Source organism: Xenopus laevis, chromosome 1S, assembly GCF_017654675.1.
Source record: "Xenopus laevis strain J_2021 chromosome 1S, Xenopus_laevis_v10.1, whole genome shotgun sequence".
NCBI classification, from domain to species: Eukaryota; Metazoa; Chordata; class Amphibia; order Anura; family Pipidae; genus Xenopus; species Xenopus laevis.
Genome location: NC_054372.1, coordinates 170946059 through 170955003, shown reverse-complemented (window position 1 = coordinate 170955003; position 8945 = coordinate 170946059). Strand labels below are relative to the sequence as shown.

The 8945-nt window shown below is 35.7% G+C and overlaps 1 pseudogene; it reads left to right on the top strand.

Annotated features, from left to right (window-relative positions):
• The first annotated feature begins 1200 nt into the window (after positions 1-1200).
• The window catches only part of LOC108705320, a 38295-nt pseudogene continuing 30550 nt past the window's right edge, over positions 1201-8945 (top strand).

Below are 8945 nucleotides of genomic sequence, written 5' to 3'. Positions count from 1 at the left end.
GTATGGGACCTGTTATCCAGAATGCTCGGGACCTGGGGCTTTCAGGTTAATGGATCTTTCCTTAACTTGGATCATACCTTAACTCTACTAGAAAATCATGTAAACATTAAATAAACCCAATAACCTGGTTTTGGTTTCAATACAGATTAATTATATCTTAGTTGATCAAGTACAAGCTGTTTTATTATTAAAGAAAAAAAAAGAAATCATTTTTAAAAATTTGGATTATTTTAATACAATGGAGTCTATGAGAAACAGCCTTTCCGTAATTCAGAGAATTCTGGATAACGGGTTTCCAGATAATGGATCCCATACCTGTACCACTTCCATAGCCTTCTTATACCTTAAACTTCTCTTGCAACCTTGCTTTACGACTAGAACATATTGTGTCACATATTGTGTTTTTACCTACATCAAGTCCAATCACCCAGATTTCTCCAAATCGATATTCACCTGGTACCTGTTGGACCATGTGCTAACGTTTGTCTTTGTAGGTGGAAACCTCTGGCTATTGATATACTGTTTCAGAGTCTCTGTTTCTGATGTCTGATCCTTTCTCAAGGTGATGGAGTAACCACTATCTGAAGAAAGAACATGAATGAATTCAATAATAATTAAATATTTATCAAATAGCTGCAGGTGGTAGACCACTCAGAATACAGAGTACCGGAGATATCTTCCCTGGGGTATAGGAAGCCTGCAAATTGGCAGGAGAACTCTGACTGGTGAAATAAGCTATACAGAGTATCTGTAAAGTGATTTTATTATCCTGCTGTGCCTTTTACCTGGTCTTTTAAAAGGTCGAGTGCAATATCTTCAAGATCAAGCTCATAACACAGTCTACAAAAATAGGTCCAAAGCGGAATTCGACACACATTACACTTTTATTTTCTTCATGGTAACTGGATTAGGAATCAAAGGGTTCCTTTTTTAACAAATATGACATTTACAACATGATGGTTCTTGACATAGGAAAGAATTCCTAAAGTGTATAACCTAAACGACCATGTTGAAGGTTTTCCTTAAAGAAAATATTTGTTATAGGGACAGAATATTTCAGTGTTTGGCCCAATTGCTCTGGAACAGTAATATTAAATTTAAAGATAGAGCTATGTTGTATAAAAGCCAGGGGGTTGTCTCTGACCTAGTAAATATTTCTTCCATAACTACTTTAGCTTTTTAGTGCACATTTTAGTAAAAATGGGCAAATGCAACATTCAGTTTGTCTCTTCATACATCAGCTAAAACTAACATTAGCAATAGCAACATTGGCAGCCAGTGACCATACCTATATATAACCCTCTTTGAAAATTCCACATCAGGCTGTGTGCTACACAGTAGTGATGGGCGAATTTGCGCCGTTTCGTTTCGCCGAAAAATTTGCGAATTTCGCCGGGGCCCGTTTTTGCCGCGAATTTTCGCGGGCGTTTTGCGAATTTATTCGCTGGCGGCGAAACGCGCGAATTCACCGCGAATTCGCACCTGGCGAATAAATTCGCCCATCACTACTACACAGGTGAAGTAGTGTTTTTAGCTTGTCTTGTAGGATGACTCCATTTCTCTGTAGCTTTTCTTCAATCATTTGAAAATACAGATCTGGAAAAAAAATTCAAAATAGAATCAAGAAAGTGTTAAATGGGACGATATCCATAAGGAGTAACCTGAATTTATAGGATTATCCAGAAATCTCCAAATTATGGAAAGGCTGTCTCCCATAGACTCCATTTTATCCAAATAATCCAATTTTTTTTTAAACGATTTTCTTTTTCTCTGCAATAATAAAACAGTACTCTCCATCATTAAAGGACATGTAAAGGCAAACAAATAAATTCCCATTTCCCATGACTGTATGCAGTGAAATCCTCCCTTCATTTACTGCTGTGGATAGGAATTGTCAGACAGTCCCTAACTGCTGAGCAGGGAAACAATCATACTTATGAACAGCAAGGGGAGCCCCCGCCTTACTTCCCAGCCATGCAGAACTCAAGCAGCTTTTTTTATGACGATCCCTAAGCAGCCTCTGGGCTGCTTAGGGATCGTCATAAAAAAAGCTGCTTGAGTTCTGCACAGTCTTAGTCTTGCAAAGATGTTTAACAAAGTTACAAGATGGTGACCCCCTGTAGCCGACTTTGAAATCATAAATTATTTGTTTGATTAGGCTTGTGGTGCAGTAAGTTCATGTTTATATTTAGTATACAAAATACAGCATTTCTAGCCTTATTCTATTTTAGACTTTACATGCCCTTTAAGGATGTATTGGTGGAAAGAGGGATACTTTCTTTTCTTTTTGGAAGGAACATTAATGTTACTAAAAAAAAATAAAGTTAAAGGTGATTTGTAATGGCAGCAAGACATTTTGCAAAGTTTTCTCCATTAACCCCAGCACATACCTAATAAGACTATCATCCGTGTGTGTGTTAGATTTTATTAATCCATCTAGTAAGTGTCATGGATTCTGTAGTGCTAGTGGCTTGTGAGTGTCGATAGGCATAGACTTCATGTGGTGGGATATATAGTCATATAAAGGTCATTTAATTTGTAATTTATTTTTTTTTAGGTTTTTACAGTTGGGTTATCATTTCAAAGTTATTTTTAGGGATGCACTAACTCCCAGATTTAGTTTGGTATTTGGCCATATCCAAGCTATTTTTAGTAGGATTCGACTGAAACCTATATAATCAAAAATATTTGCTGCACATACAAAGTGGGTATTTCCGACATAGGACAAGTCCTTTTTATAGAGTGATGGACCTTCCTGGGGGAAGAAGGACCTGGCAGAATTTTTGTTCCATATTGAATAACTGAGCTGTGTTGGAAGAAGTCAAAACTCTTTTCGTTAGAGACTTTATAGTTAATACAGATGTAAAGCACTGTTATTAGACTTCTCCAACTGATACCTGGTTGAATCCTCTTAGATGCAAATATTGCCAGTGTCCCCATTGCACCACAGTTTATAGACAGTTTACTGTCTCCAGCTCACTTGTACATCTCAATCTTATTTCTATTTCATGAAAGGTCCACATGTCTGGATATTTTGCTAAGCGGATCCCCAGCAATCAATACACCTAGGGAATATTTCTAAAAATCTACTACATTTAAAGGAGAACTACCCCCCCCTTTTCTGTTCAGGGTTTACACCAGCTCCTTTGCATTAACAACCTCTCAATAGGGTCACATTCCTGCAACATTTGTCAATCTCTGATACCGCACCTATAACCTAACAACCCTTAACAAAGGTATAGGAAGTTAAGAACTGCGATCAGTCACCTATTAAGAGTTTATACATAATGTAAAATAAAAACTTTTTGTATTATTTAAAAAATTTGGGCTCCTGGATTCTACTGATTTTCCGATCTTGGTGTTCCGGAGTGGCGCCTGCCTACAATCCAAGTAATTTTATGGTTGCCTAACTATATTATATAACTGGAAAACGTCCTTAAATGTCAGTCTTTATCTTCCACAGTTTGTAGACAATATTTCATGCTGAGAAGAAGTAGACCAAGCTGAATACTATCTGTACAAGTAAGTGTTTGTGCTTTTGTTGTGTGTAGCTCACCAATTATTCTAGAGTCAGGCCCTGGAGTAGAACAAAAGTATTAAGCTTTTTAAAAAATAATTGTAATCTGCATCCACAAGAGCATACAGTATTTCCTATTAGACATGTGTCTTCATTTGCTTGCAAAATAAATAGCTATCTAGCATTAATTTGCTCTATAATAGCCTTGCTTTTTGCTGCATTGAAAGTACATTAACAATAATAAAACATACCCAGTCCCTAAACAAACTGATATCCATAGTAAATAAAAACTGGTTATGAAGTGTATTGTCAGCTACAGACCATTACAACCTCAGATTAGCCCTGTATCTATTTGAGAAATTGCATTAAAATTCTCCCTTTTTACCAGTATCTTTCTAATTTCCTAATATATCATTACTGATAGTGGGTAATAGCTAATGGCTTCCAGGGGGTAACAATGGAATCTCTACAAAAGTATTACTCCATCCTGTTTCGAAGGGTTGAAAATTACCATAAATTAGAAATAAGAGAAAATTAGGTTACTGTGAAATTTTGCAACACTTTTAAATGAGCATTCAATGTAGTAACATACTACTACTTCTACTTCTTTAGCGTTTGCAATATTCTTCCCTAAATACTGCTGATTAATTCAATAATGTTTTTCTTACACACAGATTAATTTACACTATAGTACTCTCTGTTATAAGACATTGGACTTATGTACTTACTGTATTCCACGTTAGTCTCTTATAATCCTCTGGTGATGTTACTGAATGATAAACTACAGAACAGACTGTGCTTAAGGAATGTTTCTCTTGTTGGCAGGCTAAGGGAACACGGACAGTTTTTTAAAATTATTTATCAGTTTTTTAATCATACTGCCTGCCTAGTAACCAAACAGTGGAAACCAAGAGAGAGGTAGTGTTCTGGCTATTATGTTAGACATCCAGTTACCCCAGCCTTTATACATTACATTTTTGGCTAACTAATTATATTGGAAACATTTTTTTTATTTACACCCTATCTATTTACACAGTGCTTGGCAATGCAAAACATTTCCAGTCTTTCCTTATGCTCTAGCTTTTTATTCCATTAACATTTCTCACTAAGTGGCTCAGGTTTATGTGACTGACGTCCAGTGCATACTTGCTACCTAATGTCAAGATCAGCACCACAGGCTAGGGAAAAAAACTAATAACAGAACCTAGTGCACTATTGTTAATATTCAGTGCAATCACCAAAGTGTTACAACACTAATCTGTGTGTGTCTTGAACCATAGAAAGTCTATGCACAGATTTTTCGTGTGTGTTTTAAAGTGCAATAGTGATTTCTTCAATGGGCTATCTCCAAAATAAAATTATAATTCAGTCAAACAAAGTGCATTTAGCGCTTGCTTCAGAAGGTAAAATGAATTAAAATAAGGGGCAATGGTAAAACTCAGCATGTGGCTTCTCCACTCTCTCTGGTGGGATTGGCAACTTACAAGATTCCTGAATTCAAAACAGCATCAATTATCAATTCCAGGGTATTCCATTTTCTGTAAAGACATGTCTTTACAGAAAAAGGAATACCCTGTAGTTGATATTGATATGCTGTCTTGAAATCAGGAATCTTGTAAGTTGCCAATCCCACCAATTTTAACTCTGTTACTTCCTAATGTGTAGTTCTACAGCTCCCTTATTGCATTCAACTAGCATGAGTGTAACGCAAGTAGGAGAGAATGTGGCCTCAACAGAAAAGAAGGTTTTTGTGTGAATGCAATGTCTTTGTAAGGAAACTAGACCAAGAGTATCAAGGACAAATTACACTATTCTTTTATTTACTGGTAGCTAATTGGAAGAAGCAAAATGACAGTGCAGCTAATTCTGTTAAATCTATTTAACATTGGTAGAGCATGGGAGGCAAGAGAAAACACAGCTGCGGACTGGTGGAATACAGCAGCTGAACACAAAGAGAGCTTTTACCAACCTACGAACAACAGCGAAACACAAAGAAAAGGAAACAAATGAAAGACGGCCTTGCTGTGCAGGGTCTCTGTTCTTTAGACTCAGAGCCATCACTGTAGACGGATACAAATTCTTTCATTGGCAGCACAGGCTTCTCAATGAAAAAGGCTCCATTGAGCACTCAGACACCATGTCATTCTGTAGTGAATGCTTTTGTTTCTCTAAAAACATTTGCTTTAAGACTTCTTTCCTTAGCATTCATGATGAATACCGACATTTAAAGCGTTTGGCACGGTAGTCCGTGAGTTTAGGGTGCAAGTAAATACACTGCTGTTTATTTTTCATCCAAGTTAACATTATATATCTAAAATTCTTAACTCCTGCAGGTAAGTAGTTTGGTAATGAGTAGAATGGGCATTTTTGAGTTTCTCTTTGTTTGTCCCTATGACGAGCAAAAAGCTGAAGTATGGAATTCTTATGCAGTTCTATTAAATACGTAATAAGTCAGCATTCCTTGGCAATTCCTATATAATGGATATGCCATGTACCATAGGACAACCATTTTACCTTTAAAATAAATGAGCATTTGACTGTGGCAATGTTCCCCCAGAGGGCACGCAACAAACTCCTATATGATATATGCCTTACCAAGATGGCTTTAAGCATTAACATTCCCGTCCCTAGTAAAAAGAGTAATTAGGATTTTCAGTAAGTAAAATAAATTGGTTTTGTAAAAGGGAACCACAACGTTACTTTATGTAGTTTAGCTGGAGAGCATCTTAATGATATACAAACCTAATGCTTGATGCCCAAAATTTTTTTTAGTGCCCCAGATTATTTTTGTTCATAAACATCAAATGGTTTAGGAGGGCTTCCATTGGGGATCATGCTGAGTTTTGGGGGGTTATTTATTAAAACTCAATTTTTTCTAGTTGAGTTTTTTTTTAATTGAAAAAAAACTCCTCAAATTTATTATGCTCCGAAGCTGCTAAAAGTAAAATACTTCATCTAAAACCTGTCATGTAAAAGTCAATGGCAGCTGTCACTTTAACCATTTGAATATGTTTTTAACCTTCATGAATTTTGTGAGTTTTGGGGGTGTTTGCCGCTGGTTTTTGCTTGAAATCTCGATAAATTTGAGTTTTTCAAATGGCAATTTGATATGTCATATGATTCAAATTGAAACTCACAAGTTCTCTTTATATAAACTCGAAAAATTGGGGGTTTTTTTATCCAATTTTCTCTACCTGAAATATTAGTAAATAAGGCAAATTTGTGGATGGGAGTTAGGTCGACTTTGTTTTTGGTAAAATATGAGGAAAAAACCCTGTTTTAGTAAATAACCCCCATAGTATTTATCAAAAATTGTATTTGTGAAGTTTTTTGTACTTTGAATAAACACAAAAACACAATTTAAAAAAAAATTGAGTGTTTGCTTATTTATGAAAAAAATCTGAATGTAAAAAACTCGATTGTGAAAAAAACTTGAATTTTTCGAGTTCATAGGCTTAAAAACTCTAATTTGTGATTTTACAAATTTGAAAACGCTGTCTGCGTTGCCACTGCTCTATGCAAGCAGATAGCCAAGGCCCCGGTTCACTCCTATTGCTATCCTTGTAATTGGAAGTAGGCATGGCTTGTTTAACCTGTTACCAATCTGGCCACATATGATCAGTGTAAGCCATTAGTCTGGCTATAAAACCCTCTGCACTGACTTAACCCAACTCACTGGCCCAACGTAGATCTATGTTCCATAGTTCCTGGGTGTGTTAATTTTGTCTGATCCTGTTAATTGACCCCTTGCTGTCCTGCTGCCTGAACCAACCTTGCCTGATTACTGACAATGCTACCTGATTCTGTACCTCGCTCTCTGTTTTGTAATTGATCCTGGCCTGTTCCACGACTACACTTACTCTTTCCCTGTACTTCCTGCACATGTTTGTTTCCCTGCCCCCCTTGGTCCTCTCACTTTAAGACCATGCGGCATCTGAGTAGCGGAGTGTGAACCATGACTGGGATCTTGGGGTTTGTTCTGGATGTTGGGGCACCTTAAGTTACAGAGTTACAGAGTTTTTGTGCAAATAAATCTGAATAAAAATTGAATTGAAAACTTGAACCTTGATAAATCGCCCACGTAATCCGTAGAAAACTAAAGCAATTCTACTTTATTAAACAGCATACATCTCAGGCAGTCCTTGGCAGTCACAGAATGCTTGAGGAAGCTTTTTGGAAAGACTGACAATAATTACCAACTAAATATAATTTTTCAGTGTCCCAATATTCCTTCTAATATTTCAGATTATTCTGCATATATGTATACAGTACTAGGGAAAATGTACAATATCTGTCCTAGAATATTCTTCAAATTGTTTACATGTAGTGGGCCAGTTTTTGTTCTTACCACATGTATGAAAGTCATATTATTTTAAAATGATAATGTCTTGATAAAATTATAAAAACTTCTGTGAAGCTTTTGATCAGACTGGGAGGACATACAATCACTTTTAGGGCCACATCTGGCTTGTGGGCCTCCAGTTGGGCAACACTTCTTTAGTCTATGCTTATTTTTGGAATCTGGAGTGATTGTGAAACATAGAGAGTAGTAGCAAGTCATCCATTAACAAACAATTTGATTTGAGTATTTGAAAAATACACTGTAGAAAATGGCATTGCCACTTTGTGAAGCATTTTGCATAATGGAAGATTGTAGCCATTCAGGGCCAACATGTAAGTTAATTAGGTTAATTCAATTAATTTACTACCATTTTGATTCTGGTGGTAGCAATTTATAAAATTGAGTTTAACATAATATAAGGTTCTTGACAAATTACATTATATATATATATATATATATATATATATATATATATATATATATATATATATATATATATATATATATATATATATAAAATTATTTATTATAGAAGTTACAGACTCTGTAACGTCTATAATAAATCATTTTTTCCTTTTAAAATGTCCTGAGAGTGCGGACCTTATTGCATTTGGCTTGGATAAATATGTGGGATACTGCACTCAGGCACATGAACCTTTTGCGAGAGTGCTGGCAACATGGAGGTTATATATATATATATTCGAGATAACAGTGTGAACTGTCATTGTGGAAGGCTGCACATACCGTGAAGAAACACAGTATTAAAGCAATATTCTAAACAAACGGTTTGCAGTCTCTTTAAAGTTTTATGCTTGTATACATTTATAATTTGTGAATATGAATAAATGCCGTTAAATCACTCTTTTTGATTAGCCATATCATAGATTTTTAATTCCTTTATTGTAGTCACATACTTTGATAAATCTTGAGTTTTGCCTGCTAGTATGGCATAGTCTTGTGCAAGTTGCAATCTTTTTGACCATGCCCTTTTTTGTGGACACACCCCCTAATTACCATGTTCCTTTTACAAAATTTGGCAGGTTATGAAAGTTTGAACACATTTCTGTGGTTTTAATGTGTTATTAC